At 46.0% G+C, this 14,618-nt stretch overlaps 1 protein-coding gene across 1 annotated transcript in view; it reads left to right on the forward strand.

Moving 5' to 3' along the window:
• RORA (RAR related orphan receptor A) overlaps positions 1–14,618 on the forward strand; it is a 511,382-nt gene that overhangs the window by 148,485 nt on the left and 348,279 nt on the right. The window lies entirely within an intron of this gene.

A 14,618-nucleotide genomic window follows, 5' to 3' on the forward strand; every position in this document is an offset into this window, starting at 1 on the left:
TGCTACCCAGGTGCGAACTGTTGATGGGAAACCGTTCTTATGGTTCTTTAACTTTAAACCAGGATTTAAACTAACCATTAAACAACAAATATGGGATGCAGAACTACAGAACTATTTAAGTTCTGTCATAAAATATCACTTCTCCGGGAGTAAGGTACTCACGCCTGCAAACTGACCAATTCAACAATCTACAAATTTAGGAAAGCCTTTACATGAGTCCGATTTAAAGTTTTACCATCAAGGATTTTAGAGGGATGATATCGAACAGTCTTGAACTATGAATGTACTCTGTGATGGAGAAGAAATGGAAACGGTTGGGCATATTTTATTATATTGTTCTCATTATCAAGAAATTCCCTGCGCTTTTATTACACCTGTTTTACCAAAAAAAAAAAAAAATGCCAGGCAGATCAAATTAATTTTATCTTTCTGTTCTTCATTCTGATCAGGATTCTCAGATTACAGATAAGATGGCCAGGTTTTGTGCAGCTGCTAGTCCTTGCCACAAGCTCTTCGTAAAATAGTACTATTTCACCAGGTTAATACTTGGTTGTTGTTTTATTAATTTCTGTATAATTACAAACATTATGCGCAAGTACTGTACATTGAAGGGGCCGCGGTGGCTTAGTGGTTAAGACACTGAACTGCAGACTGGAAGGTCGACAGGTCAGCAGTTCGAGAGCCGAGTGCTGCGTGACGGAGTGAGCTCCCGTCTTCAGTCCCAGCTCCTGCCAACCTAGCAGTTCGAAAGCAAGAAATTGCAAGTAGATAAATAGGTACCGCCTCGGCGGGAAAGGTAACAGCGTTCCGTGCACCTCGGTGTTCAGTCATGCCGGCCACATGACCACGGAAGCGTCTTCGGACAGCGCTGGCTCTTTGGCTTAGAAACGGGGATGAGCACCGCACCCTAGAGTCGGACACGACTGGTTGGGGACACCTTTACCTTTACTGTACATTGAAGATGTTGATCTATATTCATAATGAATGTTTGTTTGTTTATTCATTTATTACATTTATATCCCACCTTTTTCCTCTTTAAGGAACCCAAGGCAGCATACATAATCCTCCTCCTCTCCATGTTATCCTCACAACAACAACCCTGTGAGGTAGGCTGGGCTGAGAGTCTGTGACTGGCCCAAAGTCACCCAGTGAGCTTCCATGGCCGAGTGGGGACTGGAACCCGGATCTCCCGGCTCCCAGTCCAGCACTCTCGCCACTATACTGCATTGGCTCTCACTAATTTTTAAACCAGAATTGGACAGGACAGCCCTTCAAAGAGAGGGCAGTCCTCTGTAAAAATGGAAAGTTGGACACCCTAGAGGGAGAGAGAGACTTCAACCAGCTGTACAGAATAAAGCCAGATGTCTTTAATGTTGTAGGCTGCCATCAAGTTGTGCACATGTGTATACATGTTCCCACCCCTGCCACACACACACGACACCTTTAAGTTTTCTCCTTGTCACGTGTGAATCAGCCCTTAAGAACATTTCCCCAAGGTGCACCAGTTGCCTTCCAACTTCTCTCTTTCCAGATTTCGTTTCTTTCTTTTGATGGTTGGTTCAATGGTTGGTTCAACTTCTTGAGAGATCCTCCAGTTGTAAAACTAGGTCATAAATGAAAAGAGTTATGACTTGTAAAGAAACGGCTCAGAGTGGCAGGAATTGTTGGTGGCTTGTCAACATTCTTTCCCATTAAGACGTGCTATTAAGTAATGGGAATTTTTATGTACTTTGCTTTATGTGGTTAAATATGGGGAAAGCACACACATTGCCTTCAATCCGGAGAGCTGCTTTGGAGATAGGGGTGGGGTTGCTCCAGTGGACATGGGCAGCAGCTATGGGAAAAGGGTGCGATTTTTGCTGAGCATGGGTGTGGCTGGATTAGGGTGTCCACTTATGCATTGCCAAAAAAGAGGAGCCATTGATAGCCTGGAGGAGAAGGCTATCAATGGCCACTAGTCCTGATGGCTCTATGCTATCTCCAGTATCAGAGGCAGTATGCCTGTGTACATGAGTTGCTGGGGAACATGGGTAGGAATGTGCTGTCGCACTCATGTCCTGCTTGTGAGTTTCTTGTGGGCAGCTGCTTGGCCACTGTATGAACAGAATGCAGGACCTTTGGTCTGATCCAGCAGGGCTCTTCTTTTGTTTTATGTTCTTAGGACAATGGAGGACAGGGGTTTGCATAAAATGTGCACATGCTACTATTGATGCAAATTTTAAAAAGCATTGCTATAATTTCAGTAGGTATTCAGTACAGATCCCTGTAGTGGGGGAGGCTTTGGCCAGGTGACCTGTGTGTCTGCTGATCAGGCGCAACTTCGAGGCCCCTGCCGCGCTCTCTCCTCATCCTTCCTTAAGTCTAAACTGGACTTGGACTGCACAGTGCTTCACACAGAGAGGACTGTCCTCTGCTAAAGGCTGTATTAGCAGGTGTTGCCACAGCATTTTCTGGTGGTGCAGACACATACGCACGCACATTGTGTGACACAGCCAGGGAAGGGCCCAGTGGTTGAGCAAAACGTTTACGGGAAAGAAATTGTGCATCATTTTTTTGCGTCATTGATTTTGCTTCTTCTAATCTGAGAGAGCGCCTTCTCCCCTCTCGATGTGCCTGGTCACTGTGGCCATCAGAAGGCATGTTCCCGGTGGTTCCGCATGGTGGTTTTTAAAAGGATAATTTTAATATGGTGCTTTATTCTGTTTATGTTTTTATCATTTCATCTTTTATTGTTCACTGCTCCGTAATCTGCTTAGATGTGGAGTGGTATAAAAATGTTGTGAGTGAATGAATGAATGAATGAATGAATGAATGATCATGGGGCTTCACTGGCTCACAGGCCCAAATTCCAGGCATTGACTTTTAGAGCTCGAGACAGTCTGGGCCTGGGATACATTAAGAAATACCTTCTTCTACATGTGTTGAAACCTTCCCTGGAGGCCCTGCTCCGTGTTCCTCCGCCCGCCCCACACATTGTCTTTAGTAGAGCAGCCTAACCCAAGCTGGCTGGTGGATACTGGGAGTTGTAGTCCAACACATCTGGAGGGTGACAGGTTGGAAACAGCTGCCCTATGATGCAAAAGTGTATCCGAAAGGAAAGCTGCAGCTAAAGCTGCAGTGGAGAGATACAGATCTGTCATCTATAATCCGTCAAGCAGATGGGACCAAAGAAGGTTGTCTACTACATTGTTCTCCTGCAATGTAATTTGAGGGACTCCCTTGCAGTGCCTTCTGAGCAGACAACAGCACAATGGAAAGTGGAGCGAGCGGAGAGAAGAGGAAGCATTCCAGTGCTCAGGAAAATTAAAATTCATGACATGCTGCAGTACGCCAGACTTTCAGATGAAGGAACATTCTCCATGGTTAGGCACTTGCTGTGGGTCTCTCTTTTGCCCAGAAGTAGCCTCCGTGCTGTGGAGATGGAGGAGGCAAAAATATAGCCAAGCCTGAAATCAAAGAGCAAGCTGGAAGCCTGCAACAGATCCAACTTTTCTCCCTTCAGCAAAGACTTGTTTTCTTTTCAGCCCTGGCTGCTGGTTCTTCGAAGGCTGGAGAGGACTTCCAGATGGTGTTGGTTTTTTTCCAGAGGCATTTGTGAGTGGATTTTGGAACCACCCTTGCAAAGCCAGAGGGAGACGCAACAGAAAGGCTGCATCAGGGTCGCAAGGCAGGCTGCAGTTGAGAGGGGCCACGCTGCATTGGAAGTGGTGGCGGGGGGGTGTGCGTGTCTGTTTCATGGCTAGGCCACACCTGACTCTGGGGCAGGGGGTGGGGGGGTCCTCCAGCTCAGGGGCCCTGAGTTGATCACCTCCTTCAGCCTGATAAACTGGAGTGCCTCAGGAAGACCATGCTGCTCTGTTGACCTGGCAAAGGCAATCAGAAGATCTCCCAGCTCACTAGGCAAAGTCTAGGGATGTCAGAGAATTTCGCCATGAATCTCGGGGAGGCCGAATGCCAGTGCATTTGGCCCCCCGAAATTGGTGGCAAAACGGTCTGCCCCCACGCCCCCCCCCCCGGGACGGGACTTACCTTGGGTGAATCCTCCTGGCGGCAGCGGCTCCGGGGGTGGTGCGGAGACCACTCCGGGGGTGGTCTTCCAACCAGCTGCCACCACCGCCATTTCCAATAAAAAAAACACAAAAAACACAAAAAACGTGATAGGCTACGTAAAGATTTACGTAGCCTATCACGGCTAGATTTTTAAAAAATATCGTGATAGGCTACGTAAATGTTTACGTAGCCTATCACGGCTGATTTAAAGGGGAAAAAAAACCGCGTGTACGCAAATGGCAGTGCCCATGGGCGTCGCCATTTGCGTTCCTTATTTTGACACGTCTTAGTCTACGTAAACATGTCTTAATGTTTACTGTAAACACGTAAACATTTTGACATGTCTTAGTCTACGTAAACATTTACGTAGACTAAGACGGCGAAAATAAGGGGAACGCAAATAGCATAGATGCCACGCTATTTGCGTTCCCCTTATTTTCGCCATAGTCTACGTAAATGTTTACGTAGACTAAGACATGTCAAAATAAGGAACATAAATGGCGGCGCCCATGGGTGCCGCCATTTGCGTACGCACGGGTTTTTTCCCCTTTAAATCAGCTGTGATAGGCTACGTAAACATTTACGTAGCCTATCACGGCTGACTGCAGGGATGCAAACGGCGGCAGCTACGGCCACCGCCATTTGCGCACCCGGCCAGCCAGAATTTCGGGGTGGGAGGGACGGAGCGCCTCCCCCCCCGGCCAGAATTTCGGGGGGAGGGACGGAGCGCCTCCCCCCCACCGCAAATCAATTTCATCTTAAGGTAAGTGACTTTCGTACATCCCTAACAAAGTCCCAGCCTCCAACCCTGAAATTCTTGGTCAAAGCTCCAGTGCAGCCTTCTCCTGGTACCCTCCAGATATGTTGGACTGCAACTCCCATCATTCCCAGCCACAGTGGTGTAGTTGTCAATGTTGCAGGCAGCTGCGTTGGTCCAGTTCAACAAACCAGTTCTAGGAGTTCTCATCTGCAGGACTTTTGTAAAGCTTCATTGCCCATTCAAGACCACGCTGTCCTAAAAGAGTTAGTGTTACAACAAACAACAATATATTGTTGCCGGGAAACAGGAGCACTAAACACTGCAACATTTTGCTGCAGGTCCCATGTACTAGAGGCAATGTGTGTTAAAGGTTTCAAAGAACTATCCCCCCCCCCCAATGTCAGAACTGGGATGAAGAACCAAGGATCTAAGTCAGGGGTGGGCCAAATGTGACCCTACCCCCTAGTGCACTCCCACTGCCTGCCCCCCATTGTCCCTATATTTGTTTTTCATTCAGGAAAAGAGGGGAGAAAGCCATGCTTTGCCGCAGAAATGGCAAACTGCCTTAGAATGGACACATTTAGCTAGGAAATGAGCTAAATGTGTCCATTTTAAGCCCCCTTTTTCTGCAACTGTGGAACGGGGAGTGCAGTCCACAGCATATTTGGCAGGGGGGATGCCCCCTGGACAATGCCCATTCCTTTTCCAAGTCCTTATAATATAAAATGTATGAACTCATATTTATTTGGACAAACTAACTTTTATTCAGATACATAAGTGTTTTACAATAGTTTGGCAAGTAAAACAATACAAAAGGTTTTCCTGTAGGGCTAGGTGAAAGCATGTGCAATGGTGGGTGTGTTCATGAGAGTGGCCTCAAAATAACTTTCAGAGGAAGGTGTTTATCTGATCCACCTGCCACTTTCTCCTTCGATTGGCTTAATAGCAGCTTTACATTGGCGGCTCCATCCTCTGTCAAGATCCCAGCTCAAGTGTTGCCTTGGGAAGAAATATACGAGGAATATCCGTCTTCGGATGGAATGCGAGCAGGGAGTGTGTTTTTCTTCTTTGTCTCGTCCTTTTCACACATATAAAGCAGCCAAAAAACATACATCACACTATCTAATTCTGCTTGTCTGCGGCCTAAATCACAGTGGGGAGTGTAGCAGAGAGAGAACTTTTAATGGTGTAGCTGTGTTCGCCAGGAAGACTTTTTGAAAGAGCATTTAAATGTTTACGTATTCTGCATTCCAGCTACATTCTACCGTACTGATTTACTAAAGCATTTATCAATTGGCTTGAACTCAGACAACCTATAAAGAGCTGTTTGTCAGTATTTTTTATGGGAAAGTTAATGTGAGAACTGTTTATATATGTTTGGAGTATGCATTCATTGGAGGACAAATGGAAAAATAAACCAAATGCAATAGTTGCAGAAACTATCTTCAGTGGCCTATCCTGGTGACCACCATTTTGTTTCCCCTGGGGGAAATAGCAGCCCCCATTTCAGGGTGGCAGCCACCTTTCCCCCCATGGTTCCCTGGTACAATGGAACATTTAGAACATCTGGGGCTTTCTGGGGAAACTAGCATGGTCCCTGACAGGAGAGGCCACCACAGGAGTAGCAACCCCCCCGCCAGAAAAAACCTCAGAAATATTGAAACAGAAAACACAACCTCAACCCTCTGTAGAATGGGCAGAGCTAAAAATCAGGCTGCCAGGGCCAGAGCCCTGCTGTAGATTTCACCAGCCACCATGGGCCAAACCAAATGCCCCCATCCAGGCAAGGCCTTGTCATGGCTGGTCTTCTTCATGCAGAGCGGGGTGACGTTAAGCGGAGCAATGTCAACGTACAAACACAATAACCACGTGACATCTCTTCCATCCCATTTTTAAAATCCAGCTCTTAATAACAAAGACATTAAAGGCCCAACAGTATTCTTTGGATTTCTTTATGGAAAATGCTGGATTTGGGAAAAGTCTTTGTCATCTCCTGTAAAATATGTTGATACGTAGCAACATGTATAGTACCTGGAAGAAAGGTGCTGATCATCCAGGAGAATGGCCTCAAGTTTACCTTGTCAATAGCTCCGTTTCTCTAACGTTATGTGAGAAAACGATGACCTAGGTTTTGTGCTTATGACTAGGATTGAAGGGGGTGACGGTGTGTGTGTGTGATAAGCAGTGTGGCTTCAGGTTTTGGAGGGCTCTTGGGCGGGACACTTTCAATGGACCCCTTCCCTCGGTGAGTCTCTCTTCTCACCGCCATGGTCCCCAGCTGCTCTTGCCCCTCCTCCTCTTTCCCATCTTTGCTCCCATTTTCTTGCTTGACAGGTGACGAGCCAGGGAGCAAGTTGGCTGTGGCATCTCCTGCTCCTCCCCCTCACTGCCACCATTGCCTGGGCCAGAGCGAGAGGCAGGTGGACAAGAAGGTTGCAATGGGGATGAGGAGGAGCAACTCCAGGGGGCTCTGGTCAGTGGGCCCCTGCTGGGGTGTGGGGCCTTGGCAGGTGCCCAACTATGCCTACCGTTGATGCTGGCCCTAGAGATATGAGAGAGAGAAAGAATGAGAATCCTGAGAGGTTTATTTCTTCTCTACAGTCTAACCATTTTGGAGGACAGAGCAAATTGGCAGATGTCACTCAGAAGCTGGTATCCATCCATGAAGAGTTGTGTAAGGTTACCAGACATAGGCCGTAAATTAGCTCTGTCTCTTCTCCCAAACAGTGATCAACCTTGGGAACTGTCTTCAGAAATCCAGGCTATTAAGAACATCTTCCTTTTGTTCATTTAGAAGATCTCATAGAGCAAGTTGTCACTGCAGATCTACAAATGCCCCCTCTCATGGCCTTTGAGATGCAGAGGGGCAGCCTCAGTTGTAACCAGCAGAAGAAGAACATTCAGGGTGCACCTGTCATGGTTCTCTTTTCTTTTTCCGGTGCCTTTGTTCAAAGCATTTTTTTTCAGGAAGAAGTGAGAAAGCTTATGTTGGAAGAAAGCTTATGCTGAAAGTGTTATTTTTCTTGACTTACAGAATTTGGATACCCCCCCCCCATGTCTTTGGGATAAATTGTTGAATAACAAGAGATTCGCAGGAAGCACACACACGTTTCCCTTTCCCACTCTTTCTACAAACGTGAGGACTAGTCATTTTCTTGTGAAGAAAACAATGGGAGGATGGATTTCCTCCCACATTCAAAAATACAGAGACAAATATATGGCTGCTGTTCATCATAGCTCATGACCGAGAACAGCTAAAAATAGTTATTGCTATCCAGTGGCCTTTAAAGGCAGACACGTTGTGTTTACTGGCAGATTAATTTAGAAGATTTTCCATTTCTTGTTCTACTCATAAGGACCCCAATCCAGCCAGGGTCAGTCCAGGTTTTGAAGAGGATTGTGGGCACAGTCGGAACCCCAGTCCAGAGATCGGCAGGTGCAGCAAGGGGTTGGTGGGCCGCTCCCTTCATTCCCTGTTAGGGACGGGGAACACAGCCACGTTCTCCTTCCACAGAGCATGTGATCTGTGGGAGGACACAACTATAAGCACAACTGGGCTTGTATATTTTCTGGATTAAAACATTATACATTTGGGGGGGAACCACTTAAATATTGGAGCAAATATTTGAATTAGGACTGCAAGCTTTGATTAGTTTTACCAGTAGTTTAATCAACTTAAACTTGTGTTGATTAATTGGTGGGGCCCAATTAGGCGAAGGCAGATTTAAAGCAGTGGAGCTGAGAGTTGAGTACACACTTGCTTCTTGTCTTCCTTTTCTTTTTTAAGGCTATTTTGGTTCTAGTGGGAATTACATACTAGAGGTTGTGTGTTATCCTTGAGAGGTAGCACAAGCTTTGTGAGTGGTAATTTTTGATTGTTAAATTGTATGTTGTCCCACACTTCCTGAATCACTGACCTAGAATTTCTCATTACATCTGATTCTGTTCATCTTGGCCTTAATTGGGACCATGGGCTGCTTTCACGGTAGCGGTGTTACATTAGCAGTCCAGAGCTGAAAAGAAAGACTGCACTGGCACCAATGACAGATGCGGAGAATATTCTTATATTGTGTACATTTATGGTCTGCGGACCCACTGCTGCCTCTTACCTCTCATGGCATCTTGGCCTCGCGGTTCACATTCTTCTTTCTTGCTCTGCCCATGCATGTATCTGTTGACTGAGGATAGCACTTCATGCAAAGTTAGTTCTGAAAACTAATGCTACAGTAAACGTGCCACAGGACCCTTCAATGTCTCTTGTTTGTTTTTTACTTCCTTTGGTGTCTCTAAATTCACCTATACTGAGGTTTTCACGATAAGCATTTTAAGTGATTGGAAGCAGCCGATTTATCAACCTGGGTACCCTCAGATAGCTGCTGGGGCCCAACACCCTAGCATGGCCCATTTGCGCTGACACCTGTCCCAGGCTGCTAGCCCTGGGCTAACCTGGTGGCATGGTGGGCATCCATTCTTGTTACTCCAAAGGCCCTGACATGGTCCTGACTCTGGACCATTGTGGGAAAGTAAAATGGCCACCCACTGCCACCTCTGCCAGGTAAGCCCACCGATGCAGAACAGGCCCTTGAGCACTTTTCTGGCACTTCGGCATTGGCCTTGAATCATTTAAAGATTCTTTAAATGGTGGACAGCCCTAATTGGAATATGCTCATGGGAGTGGTGGTTTATAGTTATTCTGCTTGCATGGGTTAAGTAGTAGCTGGCCATCAGGTGAAGCCTGAGAGATAACCAGAATTGCAATGTGTATCATTTTTATACCGCTTTAACTGTCATGGCTTTCCTGCAAAGCAGCCTGGGGGTTGTTGTTTGGTACTGCAAGATCTCTAGCCCCCCAGCTCACAGAACTGCAGTTTCCAGGGTTCTTTGTGACGAGGGAATGGTGTTTAAACCTGGTAAAGTTTAAAGGGATAAAGGGAAGCTTGGGAGACGGTGACAAGGGAGAGGGCCTTTTCAGTGGTGGCCCTCAAATTATGGAATGATCTCCCAGACGAGGCCCACCTGGCTCCAACATTGTTATGTTTTCGGCACCAGGTTAAGACCTTTCTCTTCTCCCAGGCATTCGGCAGTATATGATAAGTGTTTAATCGATCCTGGAATGTCTTACGGCTGTCGTTGTTTGTTTTTGAGATTGTCTGTTTGAAGATGTTTTAGATATATGTTTCTTTTGTGTATATTGTCTGTTCATGTGTTTTTTATGTAAATGGTTTTTAATCTCTGTATATTGTATTTTTAATGTGTTTAATCTTTGTAAACCTCCCAGAGAGCTCCGGCTATTGGGCGGTATAGAAATGTTGATGATGTCTATACTGTGCATGTGTCATGAGCCCCATTCTTGTGGATTTTGAAAAGCTTGGGAGGTGTGTAAATATCAATGTGATGATCACCAAAGAAGCAGATGATGTATTCATTAAGTTTTTGTATTGTTGGATATTGACAGTACTCAGATCCACAAGTGAGCTGGTGTCAAATCCTGAAGCTGGCAGAAATTTAATACAAGACAAGGATTGAGTTGCTTAGAGGCTCTTATGCCAGATAAGTCATAAACAGGAATGCCAAAATGAGTAGAGAGGTGTCCAACCATTCGTGGCAAATTCCTTTTACTATTGCGGCAAAACATAGTTCCTTGCCTCCAGTGACACAAGAGAAGAACTTGTTTAGTACTCAATCCTAACAGCAAAAATCCTCCATCCACCTCTCTCTCTGTTAATGTATATCTGTATCTATATCTATATGTATTTTTATATAAAATTCTTCCCCCAGTCTCCACTCCAAAGTTTAAGATGACTGAAGGGAAGGGAATCACACAAAAACTTTTATTCATTTTCTATCCAATAAGGAACATTTTGGAAGCTGCTGTAGGAACGGGAGAGAAAGAATGTGGATGGAAGGATGGAAGCTGAGATACGGTGCCTTTTATACAAGAAGGAACAGGGAGATCACAGTCAAATGGCAAAGTGACAAAGTTGGAGAGCAAATAAATAGAAGATAAAAGGAAAAAAATGAATTGATGAAAAAATGACATCCATACTATAAACTCAAAGTGGAGACAGAAAAAGCCTTAATTAGTAGCTTTCAGCCAAGGGAGAAAATTCATGAAAACTAGTGAGTGTTTGGGGTTTACCTGTTGTTACATAATTTATATCTTGTTACAACTTACATCAAATTAGCTATGATGTTTTATTGCATCCATTTCTCCCCAGTTCTGCTTGGTTTGGGTTCATTGTCAAGAGAAGGAGCAGAGCATTTGAATTAAGCCTGCTTTTCTTTCCTCTGCTTTTTGGCATCCCAGAAGTTCCAAGGATGTTTCCCAAGGGCATCCGTCATAAGGTCTTCCTCTTCCTTTCCCTGTACCAGATGAGATCTTAAGCATTACATTTTTGATGACAGTAATATTCCTTTTGTACTGTGTTTCTATTACTTCTTTCATATATTCCTACCAGCCCATCTTGAAAAGAAAATAATTTAATTCCAGGTCATAAACTTTCATTTCTGGGATACTAAAATTCTCAAAGGCTGCAGTCCGAAGAATGGTGGGATTGACTTGTGTGGCTGCTAGGGACCTGTGAGGATCCCTCTGTGGCTGCCAGGTGGCTGGATATTATCCGAAAGACTTAGGTTTTGCTCCAGCACGTGCCTCTTTGGGCTCAAGGCTAGAACAGAAGAACATAATGTCAGCCCTGCTGGATCAGATCAATGGGCCATCTAGTTGAGCACTGTGTTGCCCATGGGGGTCAACCAGTTGTCCTCAGACGCCCTCAAGCTGCCACACATGAAGGCAAGAGCTGCCCTCCAGAAGCTAGTATTCAGTGACTTGCTTCCTGTCATCCCAGAGGTAGCATTTTATTTTTTCATTTTTTTATTTATTTTCAAGACTTATATACCACTCCACATCTAAACAGATTCCAGAGTATATAGCCATCATGACTAATAGCCATTGATAGCCTTATCATCCATGAATTTGTACCATCCCTTTATAATTTAGTGGCCAACCTCTCCTCTTGTGGCAGCAAATTCCACACATTAATGATGTGTTGTGTAAATGAGGACTTGCTTTGTCTCTACTGACAATCAGTGTTATTGGGAGACCTTGAATTCTAATATTATGAAAAAGGGAGTGGAAAAAAACCCTCTCTGTCCACTTCCTCCACAACATGCATAATTGAAACCAACCTCTGTTCCATCCACTTGCCATAACCCCCAGCCCTCAGAACTTCCAGTGTGCAGAAGATGACTTTGGACAAGGCACAGGGTACTTCCTTGGGGGTAGGTCAGTCATTGCCTTATTCGGGGCCCTCCCAGCCAGAGGACACTGCCCTGCCATCGTCCTCCAGCTCAGAGGATGAATCTCCTGCAGGACCTCCATCTCCCCACCATTGCAGAAGTCTCAGGCTACAAAATCAGGTGAGCACCCTTTAACAAACCAGTCAGCTCCTCCGGGAAATCTTGTCAGCTTACATAAGGCTTCAGTCAACTTTAGCTCCCTGCTGAGACAACTTCCTCCTATTGTCCTAGTAGGAGAGAGTTCCAGCCAGCAGGACCATTTGCAGCTGCCCAAGGTCTTAATTTCTTCCTGCCTTGGCCTTGCTACCAGCTTCCCCTGCAAGCCTCAGTGGGACACCACCCCTCTTTTGCCTTTTTTTCTAAAATAGTCACAGACTTTGTAACCTTTTTTCCAGCCCCTTGGTCATTTTGGTTGCCCCTTTCTGCACCTTTCCTGGATCTGGGATATCCTTTCTGAGTTAGGGTGGCCCAAAATGTACACAGCAGCTGCCCCATAGATTGTATTAAAGGCATTACAATACTGCCATTGTCCCAACTGAAGTCATCTGTGTGTGGCACCTCCAACTCATGCCATTGCCATGGGTCATGAGGACAGTGTCCCTTCCCATTCCCCCATGTCAGTTGTGTCTGTCGTATACATAATTAGCCACATGTGTGTCTCCCCTGCACACCCACATCTTTGCAGTGTGACCCTTTCCTGCTCCCCCTGTGCAAGGATATTGAACTGGGATGCTCCCAAATGCAAGTCCTCTTTGGAGAGAGGCATGAGCAGTTTTCCCTTTTGGTATTTGCCAGGAGTGCTTTCATGCAAGGTCTTCAAAGTAAGATAAATTTAACATCCTTTGTTGGGGGCCGGGGGAGATGGAACACAATGAAATGCAAGCCTTTTGAATGAGGTCACTTGCTCAGAATAGGGGTTGACCTTCTGTGGTTTTCCCTCTGCCTATGTGAACTTTCTTTCCCTCTGAAAAGAACAGTGTGGGGAAAGGACAGAAAAGCCATCGGCACCCGGAACCTTAAGCCAAACTGAGCCAGTTGCCTTTCTTAATTGTAACAAAAGGATTCCACTGTGAGGCTCTTGGACCAATCCAGCGATCCTCTTTTGCAAGGGGTGGGGACATCACATGGATGGAAGAGCTGTTCTGCGCATGCACCACCCCTGCAGGATCCCACATTTGCACGCAATCCATGGCTGCCATCCATTGCATGCAATCCCATGCCATCCATTGCTGCTGCTTTTCCTCTAAGGTCCTTCTCCCTCACCTTGTACCCTCACAACACTAACCCAATGAGTGGGAATAGGGTTGCTGGATGGTGAGCTGGCAGGCTGAATAGGGATTTGAACATGGGACGTCTTGGTTTTGTAGCTGCATCATATTCCACCTCCCAAAGTGCTGCACCACACGGACTCATACTGGCTCCAGATTGGCAGAGCAGATCCACTCCTGGATGGGCAAAGTCTCACCCTTCCTGAAACTGGCACAACGGCACTGTGCCATCTGGCTAGACAGGCTACCTGCACGTCAATGCAGGGCTGGATGTGCAGCCACATACTGCTGTAGCCCGGTATTGTTTACCTTGGCTGGCAGGCATTGCATCCCTGGACATGCCACCATATCCAGCATATTTGTACTGCAGAATTAGTGCTGCCACTTCCCCCGCCATAACAGGCTCCCCGTCTTTCACAGGTATATGGCAGGCAGGTCCCACACGGTCCTCTCCAGGCTGGGAATTGTTGCACCTATTGAATCTGGCCGGTGCAAATGGGTAATATTTTTGTTTTGGTTTATTTTGTGCAAGAATTTATGAAAATTCTCAAATATCTTCATAAGTGGGCAAGAAAGAGCTTGAGACTTAAAAAAAAATCGACTGTGGGAGAAAGTGAAATGGACAGGTGCATCCAGCCTACCAGGGGGCTTTGAAAGCGTAGCTGTTAGAAGTCTGGGTTTGGATTCCTGGGTATTCAGCTATGTTTGCGATGCTCAGTTAAGGTCACCACTTATTTTTTTCCTGCCAGGCGCCTTGTTTTTAACAGCTATACGGCTGGCAGGCACAACGTGGTCGTCCCCAGGCTGGGTATAGCTGTGCCTATTAAATTTGGTGAGTCCGGGGGGGGGGGGGGATTTTTGTTGGTTTGTTTCCTGTATGAAAATTTGCAAATGTCTCCATAAACAGAATGGAAAGAACTTGAGATCTGAATTATCTGAATGGGGGAGAAAGCAAAACAGACAGATCTGCCCATCCCTGTCTGGAATGACCATCAGCGCTAGACCCCAAATCCATTTTCAGCTCCTTCAGACTCCTCCCTCCGTAGGGAAGATCCTATGACATGGAATGGATCATCCACTGCCAAGGACCAGAACTCCACACACACAGTGCAACACAACACAACACACATGCAACACAGCACAACATGCATGCCGCGCAGCATAACACACAACACAGCACAACACATGTGATGCAACACACCTGACAACACACTACGCACACACACCAGCATATCCCTAAT

The sequence above is a fragment of the Heloderma suspectum genome, chromosome 11 (genome assembly GCF_057233095.1).
Source record: "Heloderma suspectum isolate Gila_16-S chromosome 11, 16-S_ref, whole genome shotgun sequence".
NCBI lineage: Eukaryota > Metazoa > Chordata > Lepidosauria > Squamata > Helodermatidae > Heloderma > Heloderma suspectum.